General features: G+C 40.6%; 1 protein-coding gene across 10 annotated transcripts in view; it reads left to right on the top strand.

The window, feature by feature from the left end:
* The window catches only part of FAM210A (family with sequence similarity 210 member A), a 122,118-nt gene that overhangs the window by 8,260 nt on the left and 95,231 nt on the right, over window positions 1-18,627 (top strand). Inside the window, exon 3 of one of the 10 annotated variants that reach the window (XM_077974596.1) lies at window positions 1,844-1,969. The gene's annotated coding sequence lies outside the window, so the exon portion shown is untranslated. 10 annotated transcript variants of the gene reach the window in all.

Below are 18,627 nucleotides of genomic sequence, written 5' to 3'. Positions count from 1 at the left end.
AGTATGTCGTCCTTGAGTAAGTGACCAAACATTGTGTTTTAATGTCCTCATGGAGCGATTTTACAGAAGAAATGAGATGATACAGTGCTTAGCACAGAACCTGTTAATTTTTAGCTTCTCTGAAACTGAACAGCTGAAACTGCTACTGCGATGTCGTGAAGTCATTAGTCCATGTCTTTAAATGTGATTGTAGAATTTCTTTGCCTTGGTACAGCAGAAAAAAATAGAGTGATTTTTTTTTTTTTTTTTGAATTCATGTAAAGCAGAGCAGAAGTTTGAAATAGTGAATAGTCTTGTAGGCATTATGTGCTTTCAGGTTCTGAGTTTATTACTTCTGAGAATTAACCAGGGTAGCAGTGGTCTCCAACTTCTGTGGGTGAAAGGGTAGCTGGGCTTTAAGCATGTGCAGCAGTGGGCAAAGAATGGAGGTGAGGGAAGAGGCATCAGACATTAGGAAGGGATCCTCGTGGAGAAGTGGGAGGTAGGTGGTTCAGATTTTGTGGATGCCGATGGCAAGATGAGTCCTATTAGAAAGTCTCACTGATAAGCAAAAATTGTTTTCAAGGCAGACTTAAAAATTAGGGCTTCCCCATTGTTAGTTCTTTTACATTGCCTTGGTGACTTCTTGGACTTGATAAATTGAATTAAACATGGTGTTTTATTTGGAGTCCTTGATTTTTAACGTAAGCATGGATTAGAGTAACTCTTCCTTGCTATTTGAAATACTGCAATTCCTGTTACACTTTGGGCTGCTTAGTAAGCTGCATTGTGATTTGAGTCATTTCTTAAAATTAGAGGAATTAGATAAACAGTGATGGGCCTGCAATGTAGTGTTTGCCAAATGAATGTCATATATAATGTTCAGAAAAATTTTATTTGTGTGGCACACGTTATAAAATAAAGCAGACTTATGTCAAGTTCTAAATGCAAGTTTTTACTTCACTTTTCTTGCCATCTTCATCACTGTAAATGCAGGTTTTTAAAAACACATATTTTAAAGTTGGACCCAGAATACAAGAGCTCTTTATTGCAACATGGCTTCTGGTACTCTGATGATCAAATCACATTTTCTGAAATATGCTTGATACAGTAAACACTGACAAAAAACTAGTTAACCCCACAGAGAGGGATGCTGGTATTTTTCACCAAAGCCAAGCTGAAACAGGTTTTATTGCAGCTTACTTCGTGTAAAATATATGTATAATTTCTCATATGCCTTTTTTTGGTTTAGCAAGCATAGAGCTTATTTATCAAGTGAATTCCTATTGCTAAGCATGTTTTAGTTAATTAGTAACAATAAATTTGTGTTACAATTGATTTTCATGTAGGAGATAGAAATGAAATTTATAGTTTGGCTCTCAATCCTTTATTTTCAGGGAAAAGACACAATTTATACATATGAGCAATTTGTGAAGATGTGGGAAATTCACTAGATTAGCAGTTCTATTTTCTTTTTCTTTTCTTTTTTTTTTTTTTTTGCCTTTAATCAGCTATGTGATCTGGAACAAGTTATGAACTATTACATGTCCTTGCATTCCTTATCTGTAAACATAAAGAATGGTACTAGGGGGCCTCTTAGTTTCCTTCCAAGTCTTCCTGTAGTTCTAATGTAGACAACTGTGACTAAACCTAAGGTTGCTGCTTTTATACAGTTGTACTCAGGGTCTGTATGGCCTGCCATTTTTGTAGTCCCCCTAACAAAGACTTTGAGAAGATGAAAATAATCCTTACTCATGCAATGGTTGGGAAGGTTTAGGAGAGAAGGCTTGTGTTTTCTATTGCTGTGTAACAAATTACCCCCAAATTTGGCAGCTTAAAACAACACAGGTTTATTGTCTCGCAGTTTCTCTGGGTCAGGAGTGTGGGCACATCTTAGCTGGTTTGCTGCTGAGCATCTCAAAGTGTCAAGCAGGCTGCATTCTCATCTGGAGGTTCAACTGTGGAAGAACCTGTTTGCAAACTCATTCAGGTTGTATGCAGAGTTCATCATTTGTGCCTGCATGAGTGAGGGTGCTGTCTTCTCCCTGCATGAGTGAGGGTGCTGTCTTCTCCCTGCATGAGTGAGGGTGCTGTCTTCTCCCTGCATGAGTGAGGGTGCTATCTTCTCCCTGCATGAGTGAGGGTGCTATCTTCTTCCTGTTGACTGGTGTCCTCCCTCAGGGACTACGGCTGTTCCCTGTATGCGACCCTGTCCATAGCCAGTTCAGCATATGGCACTTTGTTTCCTTGAGGCCAGCAGAAGACTGTCTCTCCAGTCTGCGAAGATGGGGTCCTTTCCGTCTTTTCTACCATGTGGTCTGCTGTACCACAAGTCTTTTCTTGAGCCTATGAGACAACTTTTTAAACCTGACATTCCGGTGCATTGGGCCCTTGCAGTTTTCATGCTGATTAGTAACTTTCATATTACCAAAGGACTCACTGGAGTATGCTTTTTGCTCTCCAATCCATAATTCAAAATGTATCTTCTTCTTCTTCACCTCTCTGTGCTTTATTTTTTTGGCAGACTTTTGATAGTAGATTTCTAAACATTCAGTTTTTCCTTTCTTTTCACAGTGTCACGCAGCTGACCAACATAAGTCCAAAGTGCTTTAGAATTCAAATAAATCTACAAACCCTGCTTTACAGTTAGCAGTGCAGTGGTGAGGTTCAAAACTTAGACTTGGGCTGGGTGCAGTGGGTCACACCTGTAATCCCAGCACTTTGGGAGGCTGGGGTGGGAGGATCACTTGAGCCCAGGAGTTTGAGACTAGCCTGGGCAACAGAGTGACACTCTGTCTCTAAAAAACAAACAAAACTTAGACCTGAATGTAGCTAACAGGTGGCACTAATCTCTACTTCAAAAGGATCCTTTATCAGTTCAAGTCTGAAAGACTCCATGCCGTAAGCCTTGCTTGGGGGGATTAACATAATGTGAGAAAGGGCAGATGGTATTTCCTGCGTTCTGGAGAGCCTTAGCGTGTTGGATGCTGTCTGTCCACCCCCGCCTCAAGTAACAGAAACTGGCGTTCACAATAAAGAGGGACGTAGTAACAGGAAGTCCACAAGCAGAGCACTCCAGTGCCTTAGTTCAGAGCTTCGGCTCTGCTTTGTCCATGTCCGCTGTGTCCTTAGGCTGACTCCCTGTGTTAGTCCATTCTCACACTGCCATAAAAATACTACCTGAGGCTGGGTAATTTATAAACAAAAGAGGTGTAATTGACTCACAGCTGGGCATGGCTGGAGAGGCCTCAGGAAACTTACAATCATGGTGGAAGGCAAAGGGGAAGCAGGAACCTTCTTCACAAGGCAGCAGGAGGCAGGGAGAGGGCACCCGGGAGAGTACCATTTTTAAAACCATCAGATCTCAGAACTCCCTATCCTGAGATCAGCAAGGGGGAAATCGCGCCCCCGATCCAATCACTGCCACCGGGTCTGTCGCTCAGCACGTGGGGATTACAATTTGAGATGAGATTTGAGTGGGGACACAGAGCCAAACCATGTCAGTTTCTTTAAGGTTACAGAGTGGCTGCCAGAACCCCCAGAATCCATATGTTTCTTTGTCCGTCAGTTTGGGAGAGAGAATTAGGTCCCCAAACCATGGAATATAAGTTCTCAAAATCCTTAGATTCTCCTAAGTCACATGCCCACCCCTGGACCAGTAAGAGTCAGCCAGCCACACAACGCTCTGAGCCCTATCCTTTTGATCGGGATCCATCATTGGAGCTGGGGGCGCAGGTAGACAGCCACCTGAGCAGAACAGGGCCTCTGAAGAGGGAAGAGGGGAGTAGATGCTTAGTAGGCAGCCAACACTTTCCATTATCTCATCTAACCAGTAATTTAGTTAACACTGTTTTATCTATTGTTCTTTTTTGTAACTATAGAACATCTTAAAGTGGAAGTCTTTCTGTATACTATGAAGCCATGTTTTCTAATACAGTAGCCGTCAGCCACTTGTTACTATTGTACCTTAAAGTAATTAAAATAGAAAAATTAGTACTTAAGTGACACTAGTTATATTTCAGGTGTTGGGTAGGCACCTGTGTGTGGTGGCTACCTTACTGAACAGCACAGATACAGAACATTTTCATCATTTCAGAAAGATCTGTTGAACAGAGCTGCTCTAAATTGTTTCAGGTAAAGTTTTTGTGTAAGCGTTGAACCGCAGTGGAAACAAGGATAGTGCCTACTTTACTAGGTTTTCATCTTATGTTGGGGATTATAGGATCTAAAATTTAGCCAAAATGGGAAATAGGAATTAATTCATATTGAGGTGATTGAATATAACGTTTGATACTACTTAGGACTTAAAAATATCTTTTTTTAAGTTTTTAAAAATATTCTTTTTTCCATTAAGAAAGTACAAATTATTTTTTGTTATGTAATAACTCTGTGCAACTTTGATGATACCTCGAAGTTCAGAATATGGAAAATGTTGTAATGTGAACAACTTTACGTGGTGGTCACATACCCATGATAATGATTCTCACAGTAGAGTGAAAGTGACTGCTCAGTTTGTCATTCTAGTAGAGTATGCTAAACTTTCCAGGGAATATAGTCGAATATGTATTAGTGCAATCACAGATACGTTTGATATAATCCTGTCTCCACTATTCTGAGGCTGTATCTATCAAACCAGAATTAGGGCTAAAGAATTGTTATATTAAGTACCTCAAAAATAGTTATGTCCCCCTGTAGTCTCAGCTAGTGGGGACGCGGGAGGATCACTTGAGCCCAGGAGTTCTGGGCTGTAGTGTGCAGTGCTGATAGCAGGTGTCTGCACGAAGTTCGGTATCAATACGGTGACCTCCCTGGAGCAGAGGACCACCAGAGTGCCTAAAGAGAGGTGAACTAGCCCAGTCTAGAAACTGAGCAGGTCAAAACTTTCATCTCATCAGTAGTGGGGATCCCTGTGAATAGCCACTGTACTCCAGCTTGGGCAAAGTAGCAAGACCCTGTCTCTAAAACAGTAAATGAATATTTATATATGAGATTATATCTGTACATTATATGACTAGGTTATTGGAGATGTGTACGTGTGTGTGTGTGTGTGTGTGTATATATCTATCTATCTATCTCCAGTAACCAATATATTGTATCTTCAATAACCTAGTAATACTACTCATAGGAATTTCTTGAAGAACTTAAAATATGGACAAAAATGTTATGTATGAGGATCCTATTTATAGTGCATTAAAACTGGGGACAATCAAAGCTTCTAAGAGTAAGAGAATGACCAAATCAATAATGGGATGTTATATCCCCCAAGATAATGAATTATTTCTTATCCAGCTGTTCAGACTCATATTTTTGGTGACTCTGTAATGGTGTATGCATAAGGTAATGGTAAAGAATGCAAAATTACATGTAATACAGAAAGCAGTAATCTAGGATCTAAAATAAGTTCATGCAGTTTAGTTCTCAGCTGGCTCCTGTGAACAAAATCCAAGGTCAAAGAAGACTGAACAGCCAGATAATTGTTTTGAGCAGATTTCTCTACAAAGTAAAATATAGTTTCAGAAGCAACTGAGTTCACTTTATCCTTCTTGCTGTATATTAACCTGCTTTTATCATATCACTCTCTTGCTCAAAACATCAGTTACTCCTTAGGAATTAAAAAATGCTCTAGAATTCCAGCCTCATTTCTCATTACCCTGAAAAGGCCCATGTTTACATATTGACACTACGTGCCTTTCCGAGTACCATTTCCACTTTACCTAGAATGACTTTCCATCTTCTTTTCCAATGCTCTGAAGTTGGGCTTTCAAAGGTATCCTGCAGCCTTCAGCTGACCACTGCAGTTCAGTTAGCCTTTTCTTTTTCCCCCTAATACATAGAATGTTTTATAAACTTGTAACTCATGTCTGACATGTCTCCTATCTTGGAATATTTAATTACCGTTTTCCAACTAGATTGTAAACTACTTAAAGACAGTGAAAACATATATTATACTAATTTGTTCTAGGTGCCTAAAGGGTTACAGTTCTGTGTATTGTCCACCCTTTGGTAGGGGTCAGTGAAGAGCTGCACCGTTAAGTTCTTTTGTAACTGTTTTATGTTGGTAGATTTTAGGTACTCTGAAGATATAGAAGAAAATCCCCTGGTTTGTACCCCTAGAGGAGTTGTAATTTAGTTGAGAAAACTAAGAGTTAAATTTCCTGGAGTAATGTTGAACAACTGGGAGATGCCTAGTAAATATTTCAGGCCCAGTGCTGTGGTATGCTACCTGAGAGGCAGAGGCAGGAGGAGAAATCCTTGTCATTTCCCTGTGATGACAGGAAAGAGGTGGAACTGCATCCTCTGTCCTCAGACATGGTTTAATGGTCTGTGCTCACTCACCAGGCATTACCTTCAGAAACGGCAAATAGATTTTTGTTAATTAACATGTTTACATTTATTGAGGATTACTTGTATGTATGTACACATGGGGCGATTTAAGTGTTGTTGTGAGTTTTACTAGTTTAAGAAGTACTCCGAAGGTTGAGAGGGTTTCAATCAGTAGTAAGGAAGACGGGGACTAAGAATACAAGGAATACATCATGCTAACTTGGACAAAAGGCCATAAAGGATGATAGTGGGAGAACATAACATCTCAGGTATGGAAATTGTAAGTTATGTTGTTATGTTGAATTTATGTATCAACATACAAACATACATTCTAGACTCATATCAGGCAAGAACAGCAAAAGTTAATTTATGCTTTAAGGATAAGGTAATGGTTTTAACATCAAAAAAGTTAAATTTTTATTGGTAAAAAAAAGTTGTGCTGTAAGGAAAGAGGCTTTCTTACAGGTATATAGTTCAAACTTGTAAGTAAAGACAAGAGTATCACGAAGTCATCCCTTCAGGAGCTGAGCATCTTAGCTGTTAACATCTCTGGGGTTTGTAGCAACGAAAGATAGAGCTGGGCTGGAGGAAAGCCGGGCGGCAAATGAGCTACCCCAGTAGGTGACGTGCCTGTTCCAGGTCCACAAGCACTATCAGTCCTTTCTCAGGTTCGCGCACCGCTATCAGCCTTTGTATATAGCAGCTTCCATGTTTTGAAGTACTTAGTTTTGAGTCCTTCTATCGATGGAAATAATTTTCTCCGGAAGGATTTGTGGTGTCTGAGTCCGTTCAGGCTGCTGTAGCAAAATACTGTAAACTGAGTGGCTCAAAAACAGTGGAAATTTATTTTTCATGGTTTTGGAGGCAGGAAAGTCTAAGAGCAAGGTACTGGCAGATAAAGGGGTTTGGTGTGGGCCCACTTGCTGGCTCACAGACAGCCCTCTTTTCACCGTAACCTGGAGGTGATGGAGGGTCCATGAGCTCTCTTGAGTCTCTTTTATAAGGCCGCTATTCTCATTCAGGAGCGCTCTGCCCTCATGACCTAATTACCTGCCCCGAAAGCCCTACCTCCCAATGCCATAAAACTTGGAGGTTAGGACTTCCAATGTGGAGGGACACAAATATTCAGATCATATAGTGTGTGTAGGATTTGGCAGCTTTTAAATATTTGAAAATGTCTTTAACATGACTGCTAAATTAAAATTTCTTACAATTTTTAGGTTACAAGCTTGTCTCTTTAAATTCTGCAATTAATTGCTCTGCTGTTTTCTGGTTCGTAATAAAGTTGAAAAGTCTAAGGCCAGCATGATAGGTCTGTGAAGACAAGGTGTTTTTCCTGTGTCCTAATAATATGTTTTTTTTTATAATTTAAACAAGTTCATGTAAGGAATTTAATTTGCCTTAAACATGTTGAACCTGTTGATTTTGCAGTCTCTGGTCTTTTCACCATTATTTTTCTAATAACAGTTTTAGGAACCTAAGATCTCTTTTGAATCTGTGTATCTGTGAACTTTTCTTTGTCATTTTCATCTTCTTGGCCATTTCTCTTTATTCTTACACTGCTTCTCTAGTTTGCTCAGTATTCTCCACAGTACCGATTTTAGGAGACTTGATAAATTGCTGAGTACAAGGGAATAGGAAGATCCTCGGCTGACTTTGATATAGCTTTTTGTCTTGGACAACTTGGGCTCCAAAGGAGGCACATATTTGGGGAGTGGGAGGAAGAGGTAGTCGTTGAGTACCAGTAGGATCTTTTGTTACCCAGATACAAAAGATGTTGAGCAATCCAGGTGGCTAAGTCCTATTCTAGTTTTAAGGTGGATGCTGAGAGTCAGAAAAAGATCTGGACAGGAAGCATAAATTGGGGGTTCATCACCTAATGGATATAAAAGTTACTGCCCAGAAAAAATGTATAGAGCCTGCTTTCAGATTTAAGAGAAAAAGGAGCCTATTCCCACGACCAGGAAGGCAGCTCCATGATAAGAAAACCAGAAGAAAGGAGCTGGAGCTATAGAAAGGGAAGTCTGAAAAACTTTGAACAGGTAGGAGCACGTAGTGAGGGTTAATTATGTGTAACAGAACGAAAGGCCTGAAAGGTATCAATAGAGGCTCATTGCTGGTTTTAATAGCATTTTGGTATGGGAGGTAGTGAAAAAAGGAGGCTGGTTTTTTTGTTTTGTTTTTTTCTTTGGTTTTTGGGTTTTGTGGTGGTTTTTGTTTTTGTTTTGTTTGTTTGTTTTGAGACAGAGCCTCTCTGTTGTCTAGGCTGGAGTGCAGTGGCACAATCCTGGCTCACTGCAACCTCCACCTCCTGGGTTCAAGGGATTCTCCTGCCTCAGCCTCCCAAGAAGCTGGGGTTACAGGCACCCACCACCATGCCTGGCTAATTTTTGTATTTTTACTAGAGACAGGGTTTCACCATGTTGGCAGACTGGTCTCGAACTCCTGGCCTCAGGTGATCTGCCCACCTTGGCCTCCCAAAGTGTTGGGATTGCAGGTGTGAGCCTCCATGCCAGGCCAAGGCTGTTGTTTTAAGACACTTTGCTGGTAACAGGAAGAAGAGAAATTGGGCACACATCACATACAGACCTGCTTTCTTGATGGCGTGTCTATACAGCAGTGAAGGAAAGAGGCCAGTGGTGTAATTGTCCAATGAGTTCTTTCTGCCCGCTGCACAGACAAAACCAGTTCCCTGAGACTTTGCTATTGGAGTACACAAAGAATTTTATTAATGTGAAGCTGGCCATACAGGAGACAGTTATTACTCAAATCAGTCTCCCTGAAGGCTCAGAGGTTAGGGTTTTTCAAGGATTGTTTGGTGGGCAGAGGACTAGGGGATGGATGCTGCTGATTGCGTTGAGGATGAAATCGTAGGATGTGGAAAACGGTCTTTGGGTGCCCAGCGTGTCTCTGGATGGGGGCAGTAGGACTGGTTGAGTCATGAGTCACAAGTCCAGGTGGGGTGAGCATAAAAAATACTTAAGACCAATCTTAAGTTTTACAATAGTGATGCTATCCACAGAAACCATTAGGGAAGTCACACATCTGGTGACCTTTGGCCCCATGACTCCTGAACAATAAGGGATTATGGAAATTATGCCCACATTTAGGCCGGGCGTGGTGGCTCACGCCTGTGATCCCAGCACTCTGGGAGGCTGAGGTGAGTAGATCATCTGAGCTCAGGAGGTCAAGACCAGCCTGGGCAACATGGTGAAACCCTGTCTCTACAAAAAATACAAAAATTAACTGGGCACGGTGGCGCACACCTGTAGTCCCAGCTACTCGAGAGGCGGAGGCAGGAGAGCTGCTTGAACCTGGGAGGTGGAGGTTGCAGTGAGCTAAGATCGCACCGTTGTGCGCCAGCCTGGGCAACAGAGTGAGACCTTGTCTCAAAAAAAAAAGGAAAAAGGAAACTATGCCTACATTTAATCAGAATTTAGGCCCCTCCCATAATCCTAATCTTGTGGCGTTTCATTGGTTTTACAAAGGCAATTTCAGTCCCCAAACGAGGAGGGCATCGGTTTTAGGGAGGGATATTATCTTGGCTTCAAAGTTAAACTGTCAACTAAATTCCTCCCCTGGTTAGCTTGCTCTGTACCCAGGAACAAGCGAAGACAGCCAGCAAGTGAGGCTGGCAGCACGATGGAGTCAGCCATGCTAGATTTCTCACTGACAGAATCTTTGCACAGGCACTTCTGATGGAGTGAGCAGTTGAAGGGACAGGAAAGAGAATAGCAGTAGAAAAATACAAGGAAAATGGGGTCAATAACTTGGGTTCACTTTCAAGGGGAGGAGGGAATAGTTTCATCTAATTATTCCCTCAACAAACATTTATTGAGTGCCTCCTGTGTGCCAGCAAGCCTTAGTTTTAGGCACCTGGGATGCAGGGAAAAAACTCTACTCTTGGGTGACCATAAGTAACAAACATAATAAATAAGTAAATGACATAAGAAGTTAGAAGATAAGTGGTGTAGGAAAAATGAAACCAAGAGAGCAAGGTAAGGAAGATTGGGATACTGGGGCCAGAAAGGAGTGGTGCTATAGTTTTAAATAAGATGGTCAAGGTAGGCTTTACAGAGCAGGTGGCAATTGAACAAAGACTTGTAGGAGGTGAAGGAGTTGGCCATGTAGGTATCTGGAGAACGACTTGTTCCAAGGAGAGGGAGCTGCAAAACGTCTTAAAGCAGGCACTTTTCAGCCTGTGGGCAGAGCTGCAAGCCCAGGGTGGCTGGAGCAGAACGAGCAAGAACACTGAGAGCGATGCGATCATGGATAGGGGCGTGTGGAGAGGGTACGGATTACTTAGGGCCTGGTCTGACAGTTTAAGGACTTTGGCTCTTACTCAAAGAAAAATGGGAAACTTTTAAAAAGAGGAGAGTCATGATCTGACTTAGATGCCGTATATATGGTCAGCTTACATTCGAGGCTTGAAGAGATTTGGAAAGGTATGGAATAGTTTCTGAGAGGAATGTGAGAGGAATCTGATCAGAAATTGTCATGGACTGTCACAGAGCAGATAGAGCCTGTCTGAGATATGATGATGTACTATCAATGTATGCTGGCATTATTTTACTCTGTTGTTTTTGTTAGCAGTGATTAGTGAGATGTGATTGTGGAAGAAACAGATAATAGGACTGGCTGAAGGTTGGATTTTGTTGAAGGGCAAGGTAGTGATTCAAGTAATGTGCTGTAGAATCCAGGCTGATTAAAGATTTCAGCGTGAAACCAGGAGAAGCTGTTAGATTTGAGCTAGGGAAAGGACAGGGTTGGGCAAGGCGCTGATACTAGGCTCTGGAGAAAAGGGAATGGAGGCTGGAAGCTGAGAGTGAGATAGTGTAGTGTTCAGAATTTCAGTTGTGGAGCAGTATCAGATGATTTCAAGGCCAAGGGCATGACCAGTGAAATGAATTGCTGAAGAAGCTAGGTATAGTATAATATGAAATATATTTGGTCTTTTTCCCCCATACTTGCCTCAGAGCTCCTAAAACCCTTGGAAATTTCCTGATAGGAGTACCTTGTATTAATAATGATCCCTTTAGGCTATGCTAATGAGCTAACTTAGAGTAGGGCCTCTGTAGCTTCAGAATGGGGCGACTCCCTAGAAATACAGAGGATTAGAGTGGTGGAACTTTGAGACTCACCCACCATCCTCCAGGAAAGGCTAGGGCTGGAGATTAATCTCTACAAAAACTCTTGAACAACAGACTTGATAAACTTCTATGTTGCTAAGCACATGGAGTTGCCGAAAGGGTGGCACACCCAGAGAGGGCGTGGACATCCAGACACCTCCCTAATACCTTACCCTCTGCATCTGCATCTGGCTGTTCGTCTGTATCCTACAGCAATATTTTTTATAATCCAGTAAGTCCTTCTTAGCAAATTAATCAAACCCAGTGTTAAAGGACCACCAGGTTCTATTGCCCATTGCAAGGCAACAACCAATATTCAGAAACAGTGGGAACAGCAGCAGAGAAAGACTGAATAATTGTAGGGCAGCCAAATGAGAAGATAAAAGAAAACCTTGTTAAAAGAAAAACTTCAGCTGAATTAAATGTAAAGGAGTTTGAGCAATGAACTATTCGCAAATTGGGCAGCCTCCAGAATCCCAGCAGATTCAGAGAGACTCCTCTGCAGCCACGTGGTGGAACAAGATTTATAGACCAAAAAAAAAGGGGAAATGATGTACAGAAATCAGAAGTGAGACATAGAAACAGCTGGATTGGTTACAGGTTGGCGTTTGCCTTATTTGAACACAGCTTGAGCACTTAGCAGTCTATGAGTGGTTGAAGTGTGGCCACTGGGATTGGCCAAGACTCAGCTCTATACTCCTGTGTTAGGTTTTCAGTCTTGTCTGCCTTTTAAACTAGGTTCCAGTTTGTCTGCAAGGACTCAGATGTGGAAGTACAGACTCCTTCTCAGGCCATGTTTACTTTGCTTTAACAGTTCCCCTCTGTTGGTCATTTTTTCAATTTTGAGAGATTGACCAAAACGTTAGTCCTTGATGTCACTATTACCATCATAAGTATACTTATTTGGTTTTGAAAACGACTGGGAAACAGTAGAACAGTGAGTTTTGCAAAGGCAGGAATAAGGACTGAGCAGAGGCACCTCCTTATACTAGAATGTCCCGTGTATAAGAGAAAAAAAAACCTGCTCTGTTCTGGTCTAGGATCTAGGTGTTTCCTTAAAGTTTTAGTTTGATTATGTCAAGCTAAACTACTTAATTTTCTTACATCAACTATGAAAATTAAGTAGCTGTAAGTTGTTAACAGGAGCGGCCCCACTTTGGTTTGATTTAGTCTGTTGGGGCCTAGTGCATGATCTTAGTCCAAAACAATGGCCTCCCATAATTTAAAAAATTCCCCCTTCTGTTCTGGTTCTCACTTAGGTGAGAGTGTGACCAAAACTGAGGGCCTTAGTGCCACTCTCAGTTCCCATTGTTTTGGGTTTTCAGTTTCAGCATGTCATTTATAGGTTATGGTGTCCTCATGGCTGCACATTTCTTTCAGCTTTGTCATCCCAGTTGAAGAGGGACCATGTGACATTTTAGAGATGGCTGCATGCAAACATTTAAAACCTTTGAGAGAATACAGCACACCAGGGAGACTGTTTTCATGACTATTGGGAGGATAACACCAAGAGTTGGGAGTATGCTTCTTACCCAGGGTCCCAGTAAACCAAGCCACCTAAAATCAAATAGATCAAAGAATAAGCTAAATGAAGAGACTACTCACTTAACTAAGTGGTTTTTTCCGTTAATCGCCTACAACTGAATTTTTATAATCTACATTTGATGTATTTCTTCATAGGCCACAAGTGCCAGCAGCTGCACAGATACTTTCCTGTTTAGCCAATTCTATTATTTAGCATAACTTTCACAAGATAATTTAAAGTCTGTTGTGCAACGATAGCCTTTACAGTAGAAACTGCTATAAAGCCTATCATGAGGGATACATTTTAAATCATTCCCTCTTTTATTCCAAACTGTGGAAAAAGGACCTAACACACAATGCCCTTCTAGAAGAGTGAAGGCCTCCTGGCAATGTTCTCTTTAACCTGTGTGGGTTAAGAGGAGTGAATCAATGTTCTGTTTCTGACTGATTATGAGGCAACATATGTACCATTAAAGTTTCTTACCTACGTTGAGCCTTCATGTTTTATCTGTGAAGGCATAAGGTTATCCATTTTGCTGGCTGCAAAATCATTTTCAAATAAAAGTATACCCCATAAGTGCACGCAACAGACCCCCGTGTTTTCATGTCTGTTGTTCATAGAGGCATAAGGAGGGGAAAGGTATTTAAAGGTAAGAGTCTCATGGTAGTAGAACTCTTGCTCTGTGATCTTGGGAAAAGCTGTTTACATCAAGGATGCCATCTTTTTCTGGGGAGAAATTTCCCTGGTTAGCTTTACCTTGAGGTTTCCAACAACATTGTGGAGGGACCCTTCTCTATTGTGAGATGATGAAGCCAAAATACAAGTCCTGAAGTTTTGCTGCAGTGTGGATAGCAAGGACAATCTTTCTGTGATGTTCTCAGAATATTCAGTCTTCGGGTTCTAGATCATGAAGGGATTGATTTTCTTCAGTGAACCATAAAATTACAGTGTGGCATAATAACTTAGTGTTATAACGTCAGTCCTCTTGCATGGGAAAACTTTTATACAACCAGAAAACATGCATTGAAAATGACAATTGAATGAAATCCCTCTACAAATGTTTAAATGACCCATCAGGTAGCCAAATATACCTGAAGCTTTGATTGTCTTCTCAGGCATGTGGGTTTGACAAACTAAACATTGGTTATGAAACTATTTTAGCAGGCCGGGCACAGTGGCTCACGCCTGTAATCCCAGCACTTTGAGAAGCTGAGGTGGGAGGATCACCTGAGGTCAGGAGTTCAAGACCATCCTGGCTAACATGGTGAAACCCTGTCTCTACTAAAAATACAAAAATTAGCCAGGTGTGGTGGCACACACCTGTGGTCCCAGCCACTCGGGAGGCTGAGGCAGGAGAATCGCTTGATCCCAGAAGGCAGAGGTTGCAGTGAGCCAAGATCGTGCTACTGCACTCCAGCCTGGGCGACAGAGTGAGACTCTGTCTTAAAAAGAAAAAAAAAATTATTTTAGTAATGTATAAGTTACCACACCAATATATTTAATTCAAATTATATTTTATCTTTTCCATGATGAGTCATGGGAAGCATAACTTTTAGTAACAAAAGCTGTAAGGACTCAGGAAGGACAAGGTGGCCATCCTGGTTCTCCATGTGTCCATGCTTGATTAACTTTAGACTTAAGTCCTCTTGAATGCCAGTTGTTTTTCCAAATTAGGTGCATAGCACTGATAACTGATGGGTTATCATAGGCAGTTTGACTTAGACTATGGAGTTCATTTAAATTGTGTTTTTAAACAATTTCAGTACCAGCTGATTTAACGTGAAAATCTGGCAAAGGATTTTCTTGGTATTCAATTAATTTCTGTCTACTTGGGTTAGCAGTTTTATGAACCAGTCAGTCTTTTAGTCAGTCTTTTTATTAAAGTTCCAGGAATTCTTACCCGGTTTAAATGATATGATTCTAAGGTTACTAGAAAACCTGTATTCAAGAGTGCTTTTTAGGTCGTTTCCATCCTTTCATGAGTCTTTTAAAAGACACCATATTCTAGGCTTTTATGTGCTTATGAAGTTTTTAGAAACTGCATTAGCATTAAGCAATTAACTGTGGAAATGACTTTAAATAGTTATGAAGACACAGTTGACAAGGAAATGTGGTTATTTCCATGGTCTAAAACAACATAATAACTGTAATTATGGAGAGCATATACACAGACATGTTAATTTTAGAAATCTTACACAATTTTGGAACATATATTAACAGTCACTAAAATATAACTTGAAGAAGGTTAAACATATATTTTTATTTGACAATTCTTCACATGTAACTTAACATGCCAAATAATCCTGTGCTTACCTCTCTCGGATGCTTCAGGGGCCCTATGTAGTATCCCAAAGTTAGAAAAGACAATTTCTGAAGCTGAAAGTTGATTTTCAGAAGCCTATCAAATACGTTAAAGGTTAAAACACTTTGTATTATACTTAACCAGTTTGACCATGAGGTGAGATTTTTGTAAACCTTATATAACCCTTTGCAATTTTTGTGAAAGAGTAGATCAGCGCTTTAAGAAAACCCTATTGTGCTTTTATTTCAAGGTTTAATTTATGGAATGCTGAATCACACCCCTTTAAGTTTAGTCAATATGTTCACAAACAATTTCTTTTTACAAGATTAATTTTTATAAACCTTACACAACTTAAACCTTTAATTTTGTGTTATCTAATTAAAAAACCTCTTCACCCTCTAGGCAAAAAGTTATACTCCCATGCCTTACAATCTTTTATCAAAAACACAATTCACTTTCCTCACATGCCTTGCATGTAAAACTTTTTTTTTTTAGGAGTTTTAATTACACGTTATTATGGTAACTCTTAGCATCTTTTATTTTTGGTGCATAAATTTCTTTCATGACTTAGACCATCTATGGCATGCTTGGACTTTGACTTGTCCTAAACATCCCTCTTTTTAAACAACTAGTTATTTTACTTTGGGAAAAGAATTTGCCGTCCAAAATTGTTTCTTACATAAAATCTCTTTTTTTTAAAAGGCAAGTAGTTTATGACCTTAAAGCATTTAGCAAACCTAATATCTGACCTGCACAATTTAGACCAAATGTTTTTATTTTACAAATAACCTTCCAAGCTGTTTTTATTTCCCAAAGATCACTAAAGTTATGTGAACTAAAAGATACTACAGTTTTTATTTTTCTTTCAAAATGTTTAAGTGCTTGTTTTTCTTTAAGGCAATTAATTAGAGCTTTTTTACATAAATACTATATACACAACACATATATAACTACACAGATGGAAGAAAATTAAGTAGTTGTAAGGTTTTTTTATTTCCTAGTTTCTAAGTTTCTTAATTGGATTACTGGCTTTAGGGTGGAGTCTTTGGAAGAACTGGCTAGGGAAACATGCAGTTTCTAGTGCCTAATAAGCAGGCACAGCTGGAAGGCAAAAAGAGATCACCAAAATTAAGGGTCCCATTTTTATGGGTCCCCCAAAAGAGGGAGATCCTATTGGAAAAGACAGTGCAGTGCTTTTACTGTGCATTTAATTGTAGGGCAACCCAAAACCAATAAGCCTATTTGTAGTTAGCCCATCCCCTACAGGAGTCTTATTTTTCAGTGGGGTTGGGGACATCTCCATACTTCCTAGGTTGCCAAGAGCATGCTTCTCTGATCCAAACGTGCAGAGCTCAGTATTTCCCCATAGCTGGCACCAGACATCCCTAAAAGTATATTTCCTACCTAATTATTACATACCAAACCTCTTTCATAATGTGAAGCAATTGCTGATATCCCCAAAAGTAAAAAATGTTAGATACTACAATGCAAAACAGTACAGAGCTTTAGATTTTGAAAGGAATCTATCCACTTCCAATTCCTGAGGTTTCATGAGGAAAATAGCAGTTTTTCCCAAAATGGGGTCTCTGGTGCCTCCTGTTTTTCCCAAGGGGTCCCTTGCTGTTAGAGCTTGAATATCTGCTTGTAATTAAGCTGACTTTTAACCACAGCACTCTTTTTTTTTTTAAAGTCCTTTTAAATTTCCTGTTACCCAATTTTAGCCAGGCTAAATGGCTGATATTGTTGGCATTTAAACTTTATTAAAAGCAGCCTCACAGGTGCTCTGAGAAAGGAGAATTAGACGGTTTCTGGAGGGGAAGAGAATCAGCAAATGGTAACGGTTATGCAGATATCAAACAAGAAAGAACTCATTCCCTAAGCCAGGAATTGGACTCAGATCACCACCATGAAAGGAGACAACCTTGGCTGCTGAGCTGCAGCACTGGGCAGCCTCCACTGCGCTTTCCAGGAGGAGTCTAGAGTAATTAATTTTGAGCTTGCAAAGGCTTTTAACTCCTCAGGATGATTTTTAGAGCTACTATGACATGAACCTTAAAATTCCTGTTCCCTGGAAGGCAGAGAGCAAGAGAAAGTGTAGCCACGTGGTCACCACATCAGGCTCCCAAGGACGTAAAACAAAATGGAGACCTCATACAGGTTTTGTGTGTGTGTGAGGGACCCACAGCAAAGTCTGTTACTGACCCGCAGCTGGGACGTCTTGAGCAGTGGGCTTACGGGGTTTCAAGCCCGTGCTCTGTTTTAAGTTAGCTGTCTTTATGACAGAATGATACAGGAAGACACATAAAGCAAGCATACCAGATTGGCTACAGCTTTAAGACTGGCCTCATAAATTCTTTTTCCCATTGCTCAAAACTTTACAGGAGATAAACTGATTTTTACCATTCATTCAGCCAGTTTGCACAGGGAAAGAGGTAGAAGGCTGACTGGCAAGAAATTCTTACCCTTTGGCTGACATGCCAGGCTTCTGAGTCCCTTCCTCTGAGCAGCCCTGTGACCTGGCTGGCGGCACCACAGCCCTGGGGGCCAAGCCGCAACACAAAGCAAAATCATCTTTTTCTGTTTTGTGGAACCACAGGTAAAAGTCTCTTGATTTTGCAAGTTGCTGCCCAACCGGCTGCGTGGGGGCGCCGAGTATCTAACCGGCAAGGTTCCAGTTTTCTCCTGATTGGGCCCTGTCACCTGTAACCCATTTTTTGTCCAAGAGAGACTTTACTGAGGGGAGGGCCTCTAACCCAGTTCCATCCTTTACTCAGGTAAAATGTACTTAGCCAAAGTCAGCCAATTGATACTGCAGTCTATTTCCTTTGGATCTGGATAATAACTAAGCTCAAAGGTTAGTAGATTTAGTTTCTGAGAGCCTTCATTTTTAAATGCACTTCAGTGAATTTTGTTTATTCCCACCGTTCCACTGTAGGTTAGCTTTAGTAATATTTGGCCATTCTGTAAGCGTTTGCTGCTTTCTGGGCCTGATGTATAAGCTGGAAGGAACCTTGATTTCCAGAAATTAAGGATCCTATTTTTGCCTAAAATGTTGGCTTTACCCTCAGGTTCCCTTGATTAATTTAGCCAATGATTTTTTTTTTCCTACCTAAACACACAAGAAAAATGAAACAAAGGGGGGTAGAACACAAAAATCGTTCCAAATTTTTAAAAACCAAATTGTATACCCCCTGCAATATTACCATTTACCACCAGGTTCTTTCTGACCCAGTCAGATGTAAGAGGCCCCTAACTGGATCCAAACCAGTTAATTACCAGGTCCAATCTGATCCTGAACCCAGTTCAATTTCTGTTGTGATTTCTAAACCCAGTTGGATCAGAAATTTGCTCAGAGAAACTCGAGAGCT

This window comes from Macaca mulatta, chromosome 18, assembly GCF_049350105.2.
Source record: "Macaca mulatta isolate MMU2019108-1 chromosome 18, T2T-MMU8v2.0, whole genome shotgun sequence".
NCBI lineage: Eukaryota > Metazoa > Chordata > Mammalia > Primates > Cercopithecidae > Macaca > Macaca mulatta.
Note: the sequence above shows the minus strand (reverse complement) of the source record. Positions and strands in the feature narration are given on the sequence as shown.